This window comes from Stegostoma tigrinum, chromosome 11, assembly GCF_030684315.1.
Source record: "Stegostoma tigrinum isolate sSteTig4 chromosome 11, sSteTig4.hap1, whole genome shotgun sequence".
NCBI classification, from domain to species: Eukaryota; Metazoa; Chordata; class Chondrichthyes; order Orectolobiformes; family Stegostomatidae; genus Stegostoma; species Stegostoma tigrinum.
Window position 1 is genome coordinate 18,871,105 of NC_081364.1, and position 21,609 is coordinate 18,892,713.

The following is a 21,609-nucleotide window of genomic DNA, read 5'->3' on the forward strand; positions in this document are numbered from 1 at the left end:
GGGTTTTGGTTATGAGGAGAGGTTGGATAAAAACAAGATTGTTTTCACTGAAAAGATAAATGCTCAGGGGATGACCTGATAGAGGCCTACAAAATTATGGGGCAAAATTATGGATCATCAGAGGCTTCTTCCCAGGGTGGAAAGGTCAACTACAAGAGGGTACAGGTTCAAGGTAAGAAGTGTGGGGAAAAGTTTTCACACAGACAGTGGTGATTCTGCCAGTGGAGGTGATGGAAGCAGGCACATTAGTAGCTTTTAATGCTATCTTAATTACCACATGAACAGAAGGCAAATAAAGGGATAGATAACGTGCATGGGCAATAAGTAGTGGGTCTAAATAATGGTTAAGAATCAGCACAGCCTTAGTGGGCCTAAGGGCCTGTTCCTTCTTTATTCATTCACGGGATGAGGGCATTGCTGACTGGGCAGCATTTATTGCCCATCCCCTAATTGTTCAGAGAGCAGTTAGGAGTCAACCACATTGCAGTGTCTGGAGTCACTTGTAGGCCAGACCAGGAAAGGCTGGCATTTTCCTTGCCTAAAGGACATTAACAAACCAGATGGATTTTTCTTGATAATTGGCTCTTCTTTAGATTCTTAATTCCAGATATTTTATTGAATTCAAATTCCATTATCTGCTGTGGCAGGATTTGAACCCAGGTCCCTGAATGTTATCTGGGTCTCTGGATTAACGGTCCAGCAATAATATTGCTAGACCATTGTCTTCCCCACTATTTTCCTGTGCTGTATTGTAATATATTGAATTGAATTGTATATGATTCTAACTTTTTCTCTTTTTTCTCTTCCAACATCTTTCTTGCTTCTCATTCAATTGTCAGTCATGCACTGTCTCCATTGTCTGATTCCAAAGGATTACCTTTACTTAGTTCCACTCTCATGTACTTAATCTTATTCAGAGAATTTTGAGTAAAATTGTCTCCGTCCCCTGTGCATCTTTGGAGTCCCGCAAAGGTCCACTCCTGTGTCCCCTTCTCTTCCTCATTTATATCTTGTCTTGCCACTAGGTGAAAGTATCCAAAGCTATGGACCAAGATGCCACCTTTCCAAAGAGGCTCAATTCTGCTACTCCTTCAACTGTTGTGACTCACTCAATTTTCAATGTGTTGTCTGGCTACTCATCTAATACCTAGACTTGGATGAACCATAAGTCTCACTAAAGAAACAGTGGGAAGATTGAAGATCTTGGCTTTGGACAAGTTAATCTTCGCTGTTTTGTATGACTATGCCTTCAGTTGCTGATGGCATCTGTCTGGTATCCCTTCTCTAAACCTCTCTACCATTATTTTCACCTTTGATATAGTCCTTGAAACCTAACACTTTGACAAAACTTTTGGTCATCAGTATTAATATCTTCTTATTTGGTTTAGTTTTGTTTTGTACAGCTGCTGTGCAGAGTCTTGAGACATTGCATTATCTTAAAGGTAATATAAAAATACAGCTTTTTGTTTTGGTTTAATCACCTCCACAATGACCCTTACTTATTTCACTCTCTACTAAAACCCTCAGTCATCCTCTTGTCACCTCCAGAATTGATTAATTTGATTCTCTGCTGGCCAGCTATCCAACAGCCATTCTCAAGTTTACTGTTCTCATCTTTCTGCATCTCTCAATGGCTTCGCTCCTCACTACGTCTTTAATCTCCTTCAGTTTGGCAAACCTCCCCGATCATATTTTCTACTCCTTTGATTGTGGTCATTCTCCCTTTGCCTCTCCATTGGCACACATGACTTCTGAGATCCAGATTCCATTCTCCTCCTGAATCAATTTGACCTTCCATCGCCTCGCTTTTCTTTAAATCCACCCTTGAACTTTGACTAAGGCTGTCAGTCTTTCATTCTTTGATTCAGCATTAATTTTCCTTCAACATTTTTCTTTATTTATAAAATGATTTTTGATGTTAGAAGCTGCAATAATCCAGTTTATCACTCACATCCATGCCTTATTCCCTCTCTTTTTGCCCTGCCTCACTCTTTATCTCTATTTCTCTTCCTCCTCTCTCCTCTACTTTCTGCCCATTGCTGTCCCTTCTTATTCTCATCTCTGTTTATTCATGCTCCATTCCTATATCTTGCTCTCATTTTCCCTTTTGATTCATCACTTCTCTGCTTTTGTGTAGGGTGACTTCGCGCTCTCTCCCTCTGCTAGTAAAACAAAAAAGAATCAACTACTTCTCTGTTTGCTGGTGCTGTTTGTCTCCAGTACCTTCATATTTTCCTTCCATTACATTTTTTAAAATTTCTTTCCTGTTGACTAAGGAGGCACCAAATGGTGATGCTGGGAGAAATAATATTTTCCATGAGTAAAATTCCATGAATGCAGCTTTCCAATTAACTTAGTTGGTGCATTCATCTCTAACTTTAGAGGTGGTGGTTCATGTCTGAAGTTACATCCTGCACTTTTTCTGTTCTCTAAGACAGTCATATTGGACTCAAAACATTAACTCTGTTTCTTTCTCCACAAATGTTGCCAGACCTGCTGAATTCCTCCAGTACTTTCTATTTTTATTTCTGATCTCCAATATCCACATGACTAAGCTTATATTATACATAAATTCTTTCCACTGATTTAAGTTGCCTGTTCACTTTCTTAATCACACCCTGCAGAAAGCTTTGAAATAATTCCTTTCTGATGGCTACTTTCTCCACGTACATCATTCCTTTAAAAAGAACACAATATAAGTTGAATTAATCCATTTTTAATTTTGGCACAAGTTTGGTACAAGTTCACAGTTGCTGGTAAAGCTCAGCAGGTCTGGCAGCATCTGTGAAGGAGAAAACAGAGTTAACGTTTCAGGTCCAGTGACCCTTCCACAATTTTAGCATTGTTTTTCAAGATTTCTCTGTGGTGTACATTTTTTAAAAGTCTTTTGTGGGAACTGAGCACCGCTATAGTCTATATCAAAATTTATTTTCCATCACTAATTGTCCAACGGACAGTCAAACACATCGCTGTGGGTCAGGAGTCACATGTAGGATGGCAGATTTCTTTCCCTAAATGACCTGTGTGAACCAAGTGGGTCTTTATGATAATCGAAAGTGTTTTCACCATCAACATTAGGCTAGCTGGTTTAGGCTGAATTTAAATTTCACCAACTGCCATGGTGGGAAACAAACTCCTGTCCGCTGAACATTTACTTGAGGTTGTAGATTACTCGCAACATTTTCACTATGCCAAATCCTCCACCAATAATGAAATGTCACATTTGTTTTAAAAACAGGTGATTTGTCTGATAAGGTCTTTAGGTCAGTTGCTTACACATTAGCTAACTGAGTGGACCTCTGCTGACTAATCAAAGTTTGGTTTACTACATTATTAAACTTTTATGTGAAAAGAGTTGAGCGTTCTTATTGCTCTTTGAGATTCTGGATGAGGCAAATGTTATTGTCCTATAATTAGAACTAAAAACATATTCCTAAAAGAATTACACCTTTTGCCTTTGTAGAACTATCCACAGAATTGAGTACTCTTGTCTCTTTTATGAAGGTAATTGAGTTTTCCTTTATTTCAATATAAATGTCCTTTATTTCTATATGAACGTGAAGTTGGCAGCTCTTGTCTGGGCAGAGTGCTGAAGACAGCAGATTATGGGAACAAAAGTTCAAATACTTAAGTACTTCAATGTCCTAATATATCTGAGGGACCTGCAGATGATGAGTTAAAATATTGTTGTGTTGAGGGGTCCAAAAAACTGTCTTCCCAACATAAGGAGCATGATGAATTGTGAGTTATTTACACAGCCAACTCTATGATAATTTGCAATATTGAACTTGGTAAATTCTGGCTTGGAAAGTTTGTAAGGGATATCAGACCATGATAATAAGACCTTATCAGTACCGCATAACAATGATTAAATGGACATTGGAAATTGGGGGTCTGTTAAACCTGAATTTTTCTAGTATTTACTCTGCAGTATGAGATTTCATTTAACTGCTATTACAGCAGTAATTTACCTTCCAAATTTTAACATGGGAAATCAAAAAGGAAGCATTCTGAAAAAACATTCGGGTCACAATGTTCATTGAACATTGATCATTAATTTATATGAAATATTTCTATAAGAGATTTGGATAAGAATTTAGGAGGCATGGTTAGTGAGTTTGCAGATGAGCCCAAAACTGTTGGTAGAGTTGGCTGTGAAGAAGGTTATCTGAGAATACAAAGGGATCTTGGTCAGTTGGGCAAATGGGTGAGAAGTGCTGGATGGCGTCTAATTTGAATAAATGCGAAGTAGGGAGAAAGGGGCACAAGTATTTTGGTAAAACAAACAAGAGCAGTAACTGCGATCATGAACCTACTGACATCAGCAATGGAAGGCATTGAAATGTTAGCCCCACGTTGTTATTCTGCTGTCACTTGTATGCATCTTTGCATCAGTATGGCAATATGGATGCAATGAACAATTCAAGGGTAGAATTAGTATCAAAGGTGTGAATGAGACTTTGTATGCTGCACTTATACTAGACTCTTGATGTATTGTGCATCAACAAGCTTTTGAATATAATTGTGAATGATGCTGAGTAATGTTTTTCTCCTGTAGGGTTTGGAAAGAATTTCTTGACTCTGTGGAACTACTTTCTTTCTGAAGTATTGTGAAGGAGCTCTTGTCTCCGTGTGGGGTTTTGAGGGAATCTGACACTTTTCTGCTTAAGATTACAAAGGATGTTGAGCGCTTACCCTTCTAGGATTGTAGGCAAAATTAATTTGTTTTGTGAAGAATGATAAATGGTTTTATTGCTGCAGTAAATGGAGATAAGCTAAATCTTGACAAGTATCTGATCTGGGCTGAATTATTTTTGGCACTAAACTGATCTTGGCGTCAGAGTTTATTTGTGCTATGGGATTTGTAACATGTGCTGAAAGTTACATTTTATATTTCCCTGCTTCATCTGTGATGTTTTTTCTACACCAGGAACTTCTATGAAATCCTCACAGGCTTTTGTACTAAGCTGTGGAAAAGAGTGGAAGAAACAGAGTTTTCTTAATTCTAGGGCATGGCCAGATCGTGGCATTGAGGAAATGAAGGTCTTTTATTTCAGAAAACCATCAGGAAATGAGTCTGAGATCCAAGCCTCCCAGCTCAGTCTACGAAACGATTTCTAATATTTGGATTTTTTTATCTCCAGACATATTTTCTAGTTTTCTATTGCTGTTCATATGTGAATTCTGTTGAATTTCCTTGAGGCCAAACGTAAACATAACTTTGCCGAACAAACCCATTAGTTATAGGTGCCCTGTGTTAATAGTCAGGAAAAAGCCCAATACTGGTGAACAGATATTTGAGGAGTGAGAAGGTTTGCTGTCCGTTAATCTTTTGTTCATCACCAACAGATGCAAGATTGTCCTAGTATGAACTGTAATGAGCTCTAAGTTCATAGATTGAGCACAGATTTCTAGAACTGAATCAGTCCTTATCTGATAGCATATAACCTCTCTTGCTTCATGCCATATTCTCATCGTAGAATCCGTACGTTGCAGAAAGAGGCTATTCACCCCGCTGAGTTTGCACCGGCCCTCTGAAGAATATCCCACCCAAAGCCACACCCCCCCACCCCCCCACAACCCTGCAATTCCCATGGCTAATCCACCTGGTGTAAGTACCCCTGGACACCAAGGGGCAATTTATCATGGCTTTTCCACCTAACCTGCCCATCTTTGGCCTATAGGAGGAAACCAGAGCATGCAGCAGAAACACACACAGACACAGGAAGTGTGTGCAAACACTACACACCCATTGGAATTGGAGCTGGGTGCCTGCTGCAGTGAGGCAGCATTGCCAACCACTGTGCTGCCTAGTTACTGTCTTTCTCCTTCTGATTTACCGTAACATGTAGGCCAAGTAGTATAAAATCCCATCAACTCTCAAACTACAGGAAAATATCTTTATTTGCTTCTTAGCTGATATGGCCACCTTCTGCCAAGTGTAATCTTAAAGCTTCATTCTTTTGGTATAATTGTCTTTTCTATTTTGTGGGTTTTATTTGGAAGAAAGAAGAGAGGCAATACAAGATATAGGAGACAGTTTGAAAGGGGATACAGAGAGAAGTGGAGGTACAAGTACAACATACATTGAAGTAAGCAGGGCAGGTTGAGAAAATGGTTGATATGGGATTTGGGGTCCTGAGCTTCATAATTCGAAGCACAAGGTAATACATTTCCATAAGCTTTGGGATTTCAATATCAGGGACAATTGGGAGGCCCAACCCAGCATTTGGTGCGTTGAGAATATTAATGCTATCTTCTCAAAGTCTCCACTTTGCAGGAAGACAGCCCATACATAAGAGGGGCAATCCCATCAGGAACATGTGAGAAAGGGCTTGTCAGCTGATCTCTCCCATTTCTGAAAAGAAGTTTCTCCTGTTGGGTTCAGGGTGAAACTGCTGAGGCAGTTTGGAGAACTGCAAAAGACCCTCAACATGGAAACATCCGCAGAAGCATGGATTGTGAACAATTCAGAGAGTGAAACTGGTAGACTACTCTCAACCACATCATCAAGGAGTTGGAAGGTGACATTGTCATTGTTATTAAGTGTCACTTGCTCAGCAAGAAGCTGCTGACTGATGCTCAGTCTGAATTCTGCTATGGTCATCCAGCTCCTGACTTGTAAAGCCTTAGATCAAACAACGAAAAGAGGTAAAGCGATAGTGACTGCCCTTGACATCCAGGCAGCATTTGATTGAGTGTGGCGTCATGGACCCTGAGTAAAACCGGAATCAATGAGCTTTGGGGGCAAACTCTCTGCTGGTTAGGATCATACCTGGCACTTAGGAAGATGTTTGTGGTTATTGAAGGTCAGTTGTCTCAGCTCCAGGAGCTCTCTGCAAACGTTCATAAGGGCGGTATTCTAGATCGAATCGTCTTCAGCTACCTTATCAATGACCTTCCGTCCATCATAAGCTCAGAAGTAGAGATTTTAGCTGATGCTCGCACAAATGTTCAGCATCTTTTGCACCTTCTCAAATACTAAGGCAGCCCATTTCCATATTCGAGATAATGGGAACTGCAGATGCTGGAGATTCCAAGATAATAAAATGTGAGGCTGGATGAACACAGCAGGCCAAGCAGCATCTCAGGAGCCATTTCCATATTCAGCAACACCTGGGCAATATCCAAGTATGGACTGATCAGTACATCTATATCATGTAAGTTCCTTGGAATCTCAAACCACAGAGGAATTAATTATCTCCTCTTGATCCTCAATAGCACTACCAATTTATGACTATTATAGCATAATGAGAATGGATATTGGTAATGAGATGGTGATGTATAATGTTACAAAGAGTCTTGGTATTTAATACATTTTGGATGAAAAGTTTTGAACAATTTGGAAACATTAATTTCCTTCAAGGTTTTGGAAATACTTGGAGTGGTTTATTTAAAACAGGTGATAGAAAATCACTGCAGTTATTGGAGTTTGTATTAACCTGGCCCCTAGATAGTACATGACTGGTGATAACTTCTTGTTCCGCTGTTGTCCCCAGATGAGGCTGTTTAAACAATGACTGGCTTGTAGAAGTCCCTGCCTTTAGCTGGTATGCAAGTGGGGGCCAAGGATCTCATGAGAAAAGGCTATCTGGCTGATTTCTCCCATTTCTGAAAAGAGAACTGTCATGCTGAGTTCAAACTGAAACCTATTTGTTCTTCCAAAAGAGTAATTGAAGGAATATCTCAATATTCTATTTTCTTAGCAAATGGTGTCTGCAAAGACTCCAGAGACAACCATGTGTGATCAGTGACTTGACCGCATGTGCCAGAACATCAGCGCTACAGACTTTGGAACATTGCGTACTTTATGTTTTCTCCTTCAAGAATAACCCATCGGCCAAATCACTTCTTTTCAGAAATCCAATCTCTGCATAGCAATCCGTTTTATTCCTCTTTTCTTGAAGATTTCTGTCTGTGTTTTGATGCCATTTAGAGAGATAAGCATTTCCACTTGTATGTAGAGTTGAACCCTGAGTCATAAGCCTCATAGCTACACAAACCATTGAGATACATGATTTAAAAAACCTCTTTCTCTATTTCTTGCCCTCTCTATTCTGTTCCAAAACCATCCCAGTAAGATATCCCAAACATACATTATAACCTGATACTTCATACCAGAAAGATTTAATAGTACTGAGTCTGTAGATTCCCAGAGAATGTCAGCTTGGCTTAGTTGGTAACACTGTCAGTCAAAAGTGTGGGTTCATGTTCTCCTGGATTACTTAAACAAATACAGTCGAATAGTAAAGCTTTGCCCTATAGCAATGCTGCTTTGTTGAATTTGCTACCTCCAGAAATTGTCTCCCTGCTCAGGTGGGTGGCACAGTCCCACAACACTGCTTCAAGAAGAGCAATGAGGCTTCAGTGCATTCTAGCCAGTTGTTCTTTTAAAATGACACGGTAAACAGTAAAACTTAATCTGGCCTACTGTTCCTTGGATGTTGTTGGGATCATTCTGTACGCAAAATGGCTGTTGTTTTTTGCCTAGCGAACCACAAGAATTGTATTTTAGAAGTAATTCATTGTATGTTTCTTAAAGATGTGATAATGGATTATATAGAACTATAAACGTTTACTGCACAGAGGGAAACAATCGAGCCTCTTGTTTCTGTGCCAACTCTGCAGGAGCAGTCCAAAATTAATCACACAGCCCTGCTCTTGCTGCATAGCCTTTTTCATCCTCTGTTTCAAATGTTTAATCCACTTTTCCCTTAGAAGATGCAATGGCCTCCATCTCAATTAATTCCTATGATGAAGCATTCCAAGATCCCTCTGCACGAAGAGTTCAGAATGCAAGTGTACCTTTTCTGTTTCAGTTCCAGGTCTTATTGCCTAAAAGAACAAAGAACTGTACAGCACAGGAACAAGACCTTTGGCCCACTAAAACTGCCAACATGTGATGTCTTTCTAAATGTAAAATCTGCAGTGGTTGTTGACTTGCTTGCCGAGCTGGTAAGTTGTTTTACAGACGTTTTATTCCCCTACTAGGCAACATCATCAGTGGGCCTCTGGTGAAGTGTCAGTGTTCTGCCCTGCTGGATATATATGTGTCTTGGTTTGCTGGGGTGGGTGGCATCACTTCCAAATATGTTTCTTGGTGGTGTTATTTGGGGTCCCAATCATCTCAATACCGACAAACGGAGCTGCATCAAAACACTATTCAAATGAGCAGCACCTCGGAGTTATGCGAAGCCAAGAAAGAACACCTTTACAGTGTCTTAAGAAACAACGGTTCCCCAAAAAGCACTGTCCCCAGATACCTAAGCAACAGACCACAACAGGAAGACACAACAAGTCCGGAGACACTATCTCCCTACCATTCTTAAGAACATATCTGAAATGTCTGCCAGATTACTCCACCCTCTAGGAATCATGGTAGCCCACAAACTGTCAGCTACACTACGACAGCTACTGAGATAACAAGGTGTAGAGCTGGATGAACACAGCAGGACAAGCAGTATCAGAGGAGCAGGAAGGCTGACGTTTCGGGCCTAGACCCTTCTTCAGAAATGGGGGAGGGGAAGGGGGCTGTGAAATAAATAGGGAGGGGGGGGTTGCGGATAGAAGATGGAAAGAGGAGAAGATAGGTGGAGAGGAGACAGTCAGGTCAAAAAGGCAGGGAAAGAGCCAATAAAGATGAGTGCAGGTGGGGAGATAGGGAGGAGATAGGTCAGTCCAGGTAGGATGGACAGGTCAAGGGGGCGGAATGAGGTTAATAGGTAGGAGATGGGGTGGGGCTTGAGGTGGGAGGAGGGGACAGGTGGGAGAGAAGACAGGTTAGGGAGGTGGGAACAAGCTGGGCTGGTTTTGGGATGCTGTTGGGGGAGGGGAGATTTTGAAGCTTTTGATTTTGAAGTCCACATTGATACCATTGGGCTGCAGGGTTCCCAAGCGGAATATGAGTTGCTGTTCCTGCAACCTTCGGTGGAATCGTTATGGCACTGCAGGAGGCCCATGATGGACATGTTGTCTGAGGAATGGGAGGTGGAGTTGAAATGGTTTGCGACTGGGAGGTGCAGTTGTTTAGTGTGAACTGAGTGTAGGTGTTCTGCAAAGCAGTCCCCAAGCATCCGTTTAGTTTCCCCGAGGTAGAGGAGGCCACAACAGGAACAGCGGATGCAGTATACCACATTGGCAGATGTGCAGGTGAACATCTGCTTGATGTGGGAAGTCTTCTTGGTGCCTGGGATGTGTTTGAGGGAGGAGGTGTGGGGGCAAGTGTAGCACTTCCTCTGGTTGCAAGGAAATGGTGTGGTAGGGTTGGAGGGGAGGATGGAGCGGACAAGGGAGTCCCAGAGAGCGTGGTCCCTCCAGAAAGCAGATAAGCGGGGGTAGAGAAAAATGTCTTTGGTGGTGGGGTCAGATTGCGGATGGCGGAAGTGTCGGAGGATGATACGTTGGATCTGGAGTTTGGTGGAGTGGTACGTGAGGACGAGGGGGCTCTGTTTTGGGTGTTATTGTGGGGAGGGGGTGTGAGGGATGAGTTGCGGGAAATGCGGGAGACACGGTTGAGGGCATTCTCGACCATTGAGTGGGGGAAGTTGTGGTCATTGAAAAACGAGGGCATCTGAAATGTACAGGCTCCACCTTGCCAGCTCATCATAGATGACATGTGACTTCATCTTTTATTTCAGCCTACCATGACAGATCTTGTTAAAGGTCTTACTAAAATTCATAGGCCTTGCCCTCATCAATCACCTTGCCACTTCCACAAAAGACTCAATCAAGTTCGTGAAACACGATCTTCCACCTACAAAGCCATGCTGCGCGTTGCTAATAAGTACATATTTTTCAATTGTGAGTAAATCCTGTCCCTAAGAATCTTCTCCAATAATTTCCCTACCACTAACATAAAACTCACCAGCCTGTAATTTCCTGGGTTACCCCTGTTGCTCTTCTTAAACAAAGGAACAATGTTAGCTATTCTCCAGTCGTCTTGGACCTGTCCTGCAACTAAAGAGGATGAAAAGATTTCGTACAAGGCCCTAGCAATTTCCTCACCTGCCTCCTTCAGCATTTGGGGATAGATCCTGTCAGCTCCTGGGGACTTGTCTACATTAATGCTTTTCAAAACAGACAGCACCTCTTTTTTTTAAATTGACATGCCCTGGAAAATCAATATCCCCTTCCTGAGGCTCACCATCCACCATATCCTTCTCCTCTGTGAATACTGATACAAAGTATTAATTAAGGACCCCACCTACTTCTTCTAGGTCCACACATAAATTCCCCCCTTTGTCTTTTCCCTAGCTACCCTCTTGCTCCTTAAATATGTCTAAAATGCCCTGGAATTGTCCGTAATTCTGCTTGTCAAAGTCATTTCATGGCCCCTTTTAGCCCTCCTATTTCTTCGTTCGAGTTATTTCCTGCATCTTTGTATTCCTTGATGGCTCTGTCTGTTTTCAGTTTCCTAAAGTTTACCATCTTGCCATCCTTATCCTTCATGTTCATAGGAACATGCTGGTCCTAAACTCTAATCAATTTGCCTTTAAAAGATTCCCCAAGTCAGCAATGGATCCATCACACACTTGCCCCGGTCAACATCCTCCAGTTCCTTCTAATATTATGGTCCTTTCCCAGTTTAGTACTTTCACCTGGGAACTACTCATATCTTCATCTGTAAATAACTTAAAACTTACAGAATTATGGTCGCTGTTCCTGATATTCTCCCCTACTGAAACTTTGATCACCCAGCCAAGCTGATTCCCCATTACCAGGTTTAGTATGATCCCTTCCCGAGTTGGACTATTTACATCTTGTTACAAAAACTGCCCTGGACGTACTGAACAAATTCTGTCCTCGTCCAAGCCCCTGGCACTAAATGAGTTCCATCAATACAGGGGAAGTTAAAATCACCCATAGCAACAGCCCTGCTGTTTTTACATCATTCCATAATCTCTCCACATATCTATTCCTGAATCTCCCACTGGTTGCTATGAGGCCTGCAGTTCAATCCCATCAAAATGATTACACACTTCCTTTTCCACCCATATGGCTTCCCTGGATGACCCCTCCCAGGTGTCCTCGCTCTGTACAGTTGTGATACTCTCCTTCATCAGTAACACAACTTCCCCACCTCTTTCACATCCCTCTCTGTCTCAGCTGAAACGTGGAAGATTAGGCTGTCAATCTTGTCTCTCTCAACCAAGCCTCTGTAATAGCTATGTCATCATAGTTATATGTATTACTCCAAGCTCTAAGCCCATCTGCCTAAACTGTCATACTACTTGCATTAAAACAAATATACCACAGGCTGCTAGAACTGCAAGCCTCCCAATGGCCAGCAGGAGATGGAGGAACTGATATGTGGACAGATTATGAAAAAATGTGAATACAGCAGGGTTGTTGCGGTGGGTGATTTTAACTTAGTCTCAGACCTTAGTCTCTGACTCCTCCTCAGTCTTTTTATTTGCTGATATTTTTTACCAATCCAGTGTAAACTCTGGTTGCCCTCTCATTGAATCAAAGCCAGCAGTCAGGCAATCTCGTCTTCATTACAACTAGGGAAGCAATAGCCTAGTGGTATTATTGTAAGGCTACCAATCCAGAGACCCAGGTAATGTTCTGGGAACCTGGGTTTGAATCCTGTCATGGCAGATGGTGGAATTTGGATTCACTAATAATCTGGAATAAGGAAACCATTGCCAATTTTCAAGGGAAACCCATCTGATTCCCTAACGCTTTTTAGAGAAGGAAATCTGCCATCCTTGCTTGGTCCAGATCTGCAGCAATGATGGTCCAGCCAGTAATATCCGTATCACATCACTGACTTCAAAAAAGAGATAGGGAGTGTTGCTGAACAAAGAGATTTTGGGGTGCAGGTTCATAGTTCCTTTAAAGTGGAATTGCAGGTAGACAGGATGGTGAAGATGGTGTTGGGCTTGTTTACCTTTAGTGGGCAGCACATTGGGTATAGGAGTTAGAACGTCATGTTGTCGCTGTACAGATTATTGGTGAAGCCATTTTAAAACTATCATGTTAAGTCCTGTCTCCCTGATATCGGAAAGATGTTGCGAAACTTAAAAGGGTTCTGAAAAGATTTACAAGGATGGAGGGTTTGAGTAAGAAGGAGAGGCTGAATAGGCTGAGGGTATTTTTTCTGGAGTATCTAAGTGAGGTGTAACCTTATAGAGGTTTTATTAAATCATGAGGGGCAAGCATGAGGCGAAGATCCAAGTTTTTTCTGTGGGGTGGGGTGTCCAAAACTAGATATCATAGGTTTAAAGTGAGAGAGGGAAGATTTAAAATGGACCTGAGGGGCAACTTTTTCTCACAGAGGGTGGTGCATATATGGAATGAGCTGCCAGTAGAGGTCATTGAGGCGAGTACAACTGTACCATTTAAAAGGCATCTGGATGGGTACATAAATGGGAAGGGTTTAGAGGGATATGGGCCAAATGCTGGCAAATGGCATGCGATCTGGTCACGATCTGGTCGGCACAGATGAGTTGGACCAAAGGGTCTGTTTCTGTGCTGTATAACGCTATGACTCGAATTCTCTTTCTGCAGTGGAAGATTTTGCTGCGGCGCTGATGTCTCCCTACAAATTCTCAACTGGAATGTCTCTTACAGAAAATATGTCATGGATTTTAATTTGGCAGGATCTTCCACTGCCGAATCCACATTGATTTCCGGCAAAACAGTCAGATAAGGGAATAGTTATCCCCATTCTCTCCCTAGGATGTGAATGTTAGTTAAATAGAATACCCCCACTTGCAGCCCAGCTGAGAATAGCTCATTCAATGTAGACGGAGAGTGGGCAGTTAAATTATGGTCAAAGATGCAATGAGCACACTTCTCTTAAACTTCCGGGAATTTTCTGACAGCATCCAACTCCATTTGCAACTCTTTGCAAGTTACATTTTTCAAAAGTCAGGAAAATAAAAGGCAGGCAATGGGAGAGTTTCCTTTTTTTTGCAAGAATTTTGGAATCATGTTAATTTGAATGGAATTTTCAGAACATCTACTTTCTCTGCCAGTCACATTGGTCAGTTCAGTAATGATCATCCCTGGGAATGAATAACAAAGGGTTGAGAACAATGTGAATTAATATTCTATTCTTGCCCTCTGCTGAAGGGGTAATATGGATTGTGTGTTGATACTGATAGGTCCCAACTGTGAAAACAATGTCACAACAGATGCGTCAACTCATGGATTTTGAATGCTGTAGATTTCCTTTCTGGATACCTGCAGGAAAAAAAACTGTCAGTTAGTATTGCATTGTAATGGCTTTGAAGTGAGCAATAAACCTGGGCCATAATGTTTAAGACCAAAACAAACAGAATAAAAGTAAAACTTTTACTTTATATAATAGATATTTTTATTTAAATACTCTGAGGGTTATTTCCTGGTCTCGCTATTCTCACTCAATATCTCAAATCAGTAGTGGCAAACTATTTAAAATTCAGTATTTTTTTAAAAAAATGCATGATTATATTGGTGTGGGGGTGTTGGGGGATGGAGGAGGACAAAATATACACATCACTAAAAAGACTTAGAATATTTCATTGAGACCTTCCAGGAGGCCTGTGAAATGGACATGCAGTTTGCAAATAAATGGTAGCTGGAGTTAGGTTTATGATGTGTCAGCAGACTGGGATAGAATATGGCAATGTTGAATGGACTGGCTTATCTGATTTCAGAGGGGAACACACATAGAGGAGGTCAAAGATTACCAGGCAGTTGAAGGCCACTAGGTGATTTCAGCTTTTGTTCAAGAGATGAGAGCTTTAAGTATTGAAATAGTTCACATTACATATCACTTAAACACAAAGAAATCACACTAACGTACAAATCCAGCAAACTACTCTGAGAATGATTTTGAATTATAATTTATAGAGGTCCATGATAACTAACCATCTTGAAAAGAGTTCCCTAACTGAAAAATAGTTTGAGAACCATTGCAGAAGAATCTCATGTAATTACGGTAACACCATTTCAGACACATGCAACAAATTTGCACTTTTTTTTAGAAAGGACAGGAACTGACACACTTGGGGACTCAGATACAAATTGTTCAATGTGGCCAGACACATTGATGCAATTGTTAAACAGCACATGGCTTTTATAATTGGCGACACTCAGTGAAAAACGTATTTGCGTAGCGACACTCAGGGAGCAGTGATTCCTTGCTTGACAACACTATGTTGCAGGTTGCACTGCTTACAGTCTACAGTGCAGACAGGCGTGGAATCGCTATTGTCCGCGTAACTCCACTTGAAATGATGCCTTGCATCTGAATGATTTTAAGAGTGAAAAAACAAGAAGATCGTGCCAGACCTTTGCAAGTTACTTTTTAGACAGGGCACAACACTTGTGGGGGAATGTCAAGGCCTTGAAGAGGATGTCAAGAAGATTTGCTAAAATGATGTTAGGGATGAAGGGCTTTCTGCAGAGAGATAAGACTGGAGTGTTCTTCTCAGTATAGAGAAGCTGTGGTAAGGGGAGACGCAAATTAATGTTTAAAATTATAGGGAGGTTGAACCTCTGTTTCCTTGAATGGTGGGTAAATGTGGACACTTATTAAGAAGAATTGGATAGAGGGAAGATGAAAAGGATTATTTCACACATTAATCTATTATGATCTGGCCTGAATCAGTGGACGCAGATTCAATTGTAACTTTTGTAAAGGGAATTAGATGAATATTTGAAGAGGCAAAGAGCAGGGGAGTGGTAATAATTCAATGGTTGTCTAAAGGAAATGGATGAGGCAAGTTGATTTCTATTGTGCTGCAAGGATCCACAATTTTATGGAAAAAGTTTAGATACATACGCAAAGTAAATACACAAACTTTATCTGTGTATTTACTTAAATGTCTAGCACCATTCAGTAAAACATGAAAGCAAAGCATTCACAGTAATCAAATAACTCAACCTAATTTTCATCTGAGCATTTGACTAAAAAATACAGGAAACCATAAACTGCACATGCATACACTGTGCAAAAAAGACAGTTGGAGATCCTGCGTGAAAAAAGCTGTCCATTAAAGTCCTTATTTAGGGTATCTTTGCTTTTACTGGAGAGCCCTCCAATAGCGACTAAATTACACGAATAATTTTTCATCATAATTAGTGTAAATTACAAAGCTATGAGTTTGCCAGCTATTTTAAGCAATCCAGTGTTTTCCAATTGAAAAGTGTTTTTCTGATATCAGACCAAATTAAGTCTTCAGGGGTCTCTATCTGCTGTTTGCTTTGGTAATGTAAATGTAGTTAAAAACCAGGATGACATTCTGAAACCAGTGATACATAATGCTAGTTTAATTTAAAAAATACAACATACAATGTCTGCCTCCTCCTCAAAAAACACCCACATGTCGAACTTTTATGATCTTTTGAAACCTCTTAATGACAATTAATTGGATCATATCCTCCTAAAGGAGATCTGTGACAAAAAGCAAAACTTAAGGAAACTTACAAAATTATATCAGCATAGCATTCCTGGCACTGATGTGCCCACTGATTGTGGAAGGGCGCAAGTATGCAATGGAAACACAATCTATGCCCTCTCCAGAGACACCTGGGTGCAGGCATACCCACGTAAGAGGAAGACAGTTCAGTCTATTGACATCCTCCATGGCTCGCTGTCTGGACCTGTTAATGAACATTTGGCCAGACCCAAGGAGCAGTCCCATGAAGCAATCCTTTGCTCTCTTCACCCCATTTAGTAGCCTGAGATTAGAAGGAAGGGTTTAAAGTTAAACGTTAAGAAGCATCCAATTCAAGTAATAAAACAGGGGCTGTAACCTAACATCACCTCTACATACCTGAAATACAGTCCATACGGGCACAAAGAAATACAGGTGACCTGGGAGTCCATAAAGTATTCTAACTGTCTATTGCACAGGGCTGCTGCAGCATGCAATACTCTCCATACCAAATCCAGTTTCTCTTTATCATGTTTTTTCTTCCAAAGTAATTAAGTTCACAGAGAACAAGAGATACTGACCCTCCCACAACTCCCCTCCTCCACCTGGGAGTGGTCTTTTCGAAATGTTAGCAATTCTAGATGGTAGTCAGAAAGTGGAGACTTCAAGCACCTTCAGGGATTATATAATGCTGTTTTCTGTTGCGTACAAACTCATTCATGATATGCACTGGGGACTGGAATCATTTTTATTGATAGATTGTGTTTCATGGCTAGAATATTGGAAGCTGTAGTTCAGGAAGTTCATAGTCAGGGGTGAGGATTTATGGTCGGGTATTAACCATTTTTAGTAAGCTTCAGCCTAGCAAATGTGTCTTTATTCAACTTGTATCACAATTTTGCAATTTGCAATGAAAGTCTTGCCTTGGAAAGCAAACCAGTTGAAAGATGGCGAAGACAATTGAATTGCTCCTCTCCTCTGACAGGAAGATGGATGTATTTACCCCTATCGTAGCTGTTGATTGATCTGATAACAAAATACAGCTTTAAGTCATTACATCTGCTAATCTTATCACTATGTAGCACTGACACCAAACCAGATCACACTCCACTTTCCCACTTCAATAAGCTCAATTGATTCAAAGTGTCATAGAATGTGTTTTACTGGAACAACTAAGAAGAATCCACAAAGCTTGATGTACTTAACATCGTTATAAAGCAGAGGTTGACCCCCCCAACCCTGAGAACAGAAGTTAAACCATCTAAAAAGGAGAGCCTTGCCCTATAATCTGTAAAAGGAGTGTGAAAAGTGGTATAACCTGCCTTTCAGTAACTTGTAGTGATTAAATGAAATAAATTCCTGACACTAACCTTACAGTCAAATCTAACTCTAACAGTAAACAAATTAACTAAACTACTAAAAAACCAAATAAATCCCTCTAACTGCTAACTATTCCCAAATAATAGTGTGTAGTTACAGTAAATACAAGTCCTACTTATATGCAATAAAATAAAAAAAATTTAGCCTCACAAAAATACGTGTTTTCTAGAATGCTTTGTGCCTTCTCCATCGGGAATATTCATTAGTTGTGTTGTGGGTACCTTTATTCTTTAGATGGTGCTTTCCCTAAGAGGTAGAGGAGTCTGTTAGAGTCAGTGATTCTCTGTTGATAGATGATGGCAGATGGCAATTAGCTTTCCTGCCCTTGTCCAACTGCTTGTTCTTTTATACCCTTGATGACATACCAATTACTTTGAATAGGATTGATCCAATGTTGTCAAAAGCATCAAATTTAAATGTAATTGGTTTTTGGTATCTAAGTGCCTGGTTCAAATTGATCGCTAAATTCAGAACTTGTTGTCTTTATAAAATCTGCTGCTTGGCCTGCTAACTGCACAGCCTTTTGATACAAATGTTTCAATTCATGTGCTGTCTGTGCACTTGCAAACTTTCAGACTGCTCACAGAAGTCCTTTTTAAACCTCTAAGCATTGAAAAATTACATCATCTTCTAAAGGGACCACACGATGCTTTCCCCCCCGTCTAGCATTTTATAAACATCAAATTCTAACTTCCTGCCTCCTAATCCACAAGTACTCTACCCAACTTTGCAATAACATAAGAAGATTATATGAAAACTTGGAGGTTTAGCAAAAGAAGCAGTACATGGAGTTAAAGTTCACATCTGCTATGTAAACAAGAAACAACCCCAGAGATCTCTTTGGAGTCAGACAAAACCTTAAGGAAATAATAAATGCACACGCAGTACCAGACTGTTGGAAAATTACATCAGGATGACAGTTTGTTTATTGAATCATCAGGGGACTCATCAAGCAAAGATATTTCCTTTTATGAGTTAAAATGTTATTTTTTTGTTCATTGGGATGAAGAATAGCACTGCTGAGGAATGAAATACTGTCCATTTGAGAATCTGGTGCCAGCAGCAAATAGTCACAGGGCAAGAGCAATCTGCTGCTTCCTAAACTCTGAATGCACCCATCTGAGTCCTCTCTACTTCTTGCACCAGCTATCCTACGGCCTTGCATTGTGAGGATGTCAATTACTTCAGGTTTGAACAGTGAGTAGATCCACAAGAACTGCATCCACATTGTTAAAGTTCTGCTGTTGACCACACACACACACACACACAGACAGACAGACAGACACACACACACACACACACACACTTTTAATTGCAAGTTGGTAATAAATATATTCCTGATTTTCTTATTGAGAAGATGATTGAGGAAAGATATTACAGTATAGACCTTCATATGGCTGCCAAGATATAAACCAGGTTTATTTGCTTATGGAAACTGCCTAATATTCTCATCCCATTGACTTTCAATTTGGATTTGCTTGGGCAGCGAGTTGAAAATTGGCCTTAGTTTGTGTCCACCTGGCACTGTGAATCTGATACTGTGATTGGGATTGGGGCAGGTCAGTAATCCACCCAAACCCTGTGGCCTTCCTGTTTTCACCAAAATTAAATTATGGTCAGGGAAGCCCCTGGTTGATCTTGCTGTTGCTAATTGAGGCCCTTGAATACTAAGTTAAGGGCCTGCTAGGGGTCTCAACCTAAGGGGTCTTAACCCAGCTGTAGGGCATGGTGCCATGTGGCATTCCTGATGACTGCTACACTGTGGGTAACTTGTCAGCTTGGGTTGGAGGATCAGAGATAATCAGCACCTGATTGAGGGACTGGACCTCTGACGGGGATTGTGCCTACTGGGGATCATCTGTCTGCCCCCTTTTCACACTAACCCTCAGCCTGAGAAACAAACAACTTCCAACACATTATATATGTGATCGCTTCACTCCGACATCAGTAAGAGAGAAATCACCAAACTGGAATGAACACGCAGAGAGAGATGTCTTAGACAGTACACTAATGAGCAGTATTTGATAATATGCTATGCACAGATGTAAACAAAGGGTGTCACAGTACATAGGAAGTGAAGAGCCACAGGGACAGTGTATTTCCATAACTCAGGGGTACTCCCGAGTATCACAATCTTGACTTAAAGCACAAGTCTCTACTCTGTTAGTGTTTGCCACACTACAAAAACAAATTTAAAGAAACATATATTTAAAGCTAAGCTGGCTCCAAACTAACTCTATCGAAACCTTTGGGTTTTACCCCTTGTGGACTCACTCAATCATATGTAGGAAGTATCCATGTTTGTCAGTTAAGAATATCGAGGATTCAGGTCCAGGTTCTGCTGTGGCTTATTTGCTATGCTGATATGCCTCTGCTTCCTTTGACTGCCATGCTTGGAATTGGAATTGTTCTCCAATGTACTACAGCTGTAATTTTACAGTCAAACTATCATTCAGCAATGTGAATTTAAGAACGCTTTTAGCTTGAGGGAATTTATAAGTTATTTACTGGCATCTGGATTGTTTTATGGATTCATAAAATGTGAGCATCACTGGCAAGACCAACAATTATTGCTCATCCCTAACTGCCCATAAGGAGGTGGTAGGGAAACACTTTCTGATGGTTTTTTGATCATTTCAAGCGGCAGTTCATTGCTGTAGATCTGGAATCACTGAAGGACCTGACTGATTTGGATTGAAAGGGAACTATTGAACCAGAATGGGTTTTATGACATTTTAACTGTTTCACTCAGTCACCATAACTGATAGTGGCTTTTTATACCTGATTAATTTAAAATAGTTACATTCTACCAATTTCCTCCATGGCATATGTGGAGCAGGATAATTAAATACAGAATAGAAGTCTACTGAAATGGAGTGTGTGTTCCCAACTCAGTAGGCAGGATGCCTCCATTAAAATGGCTGCAACAATCATTTGCCTTTACACAGATGTATCCCCAGCACATTGCAATCATAGAAGGGAACAAGCAGGCAGGTTTGATAGGCATTTTGGACATGAAACTGTACTTGTATCTTGCATGCTGTTAAAATGGTGACTACATGATGTCGCTGTAGCAGCAATGTATGCTATCTACAAGAGGCACTGCAGAAATTCACCAGAGATCTTCACTCGGTTACTTCCAAACCCACAACCACTTCCATCTAGAAGGGCAAGGACAGCAAACATATGGGAATACCATCGTCTTTAAGTTCCCATCCAAGACACTCGCCATCCTTATCTGGAGACATGTCACCTTCACTATCGCTGGGCCAAAATCCTGGAATTCACCCTCTACTGGCATTGCGGGTCAACCCACAGCAAGTGGACTGCAGCTGTTCAAGAAGGCAGCTCACCACCACCTTCTCAAGGGCAACTAAGGACAGGCAATAAGTGCCAGCCCAGGTAGTGATGCTCGCATCTCACAATCGAATTTTAAAAATACCAATTGTCATGATTGGAATGAGGGCCAGATGGATCTGATTGACTATGAGATCCTTTACTGGGGCTGTTACCCTGGGCCAGTCAGGGAGCCCTGACTGACAGATACAAACCAGAGATTTAGAGAGTCTCCTCATTCTAGGGATTGGCTCTGATCTGGGTTGTCAGAGCCCACATACTGTGCACATGTAAATAAAGGGTGACTTGGCGATGGGATACTGGCCTCTGCCCAGTTATTTCATCAAGGAAACATGGTTTGTTGTTCAGAAATTTGATGGGGTTACATTTCAGATGCCAATGGTTTTAGTACTTTGCAGAAGCCCTTGTTATTTGTAAATAGTCACTGTGGCTGATAGAGAACAACTTTACAGATCTTATCAAGGATGAACAGTATTACTTTTGACTAGATTGCCGATAAGGG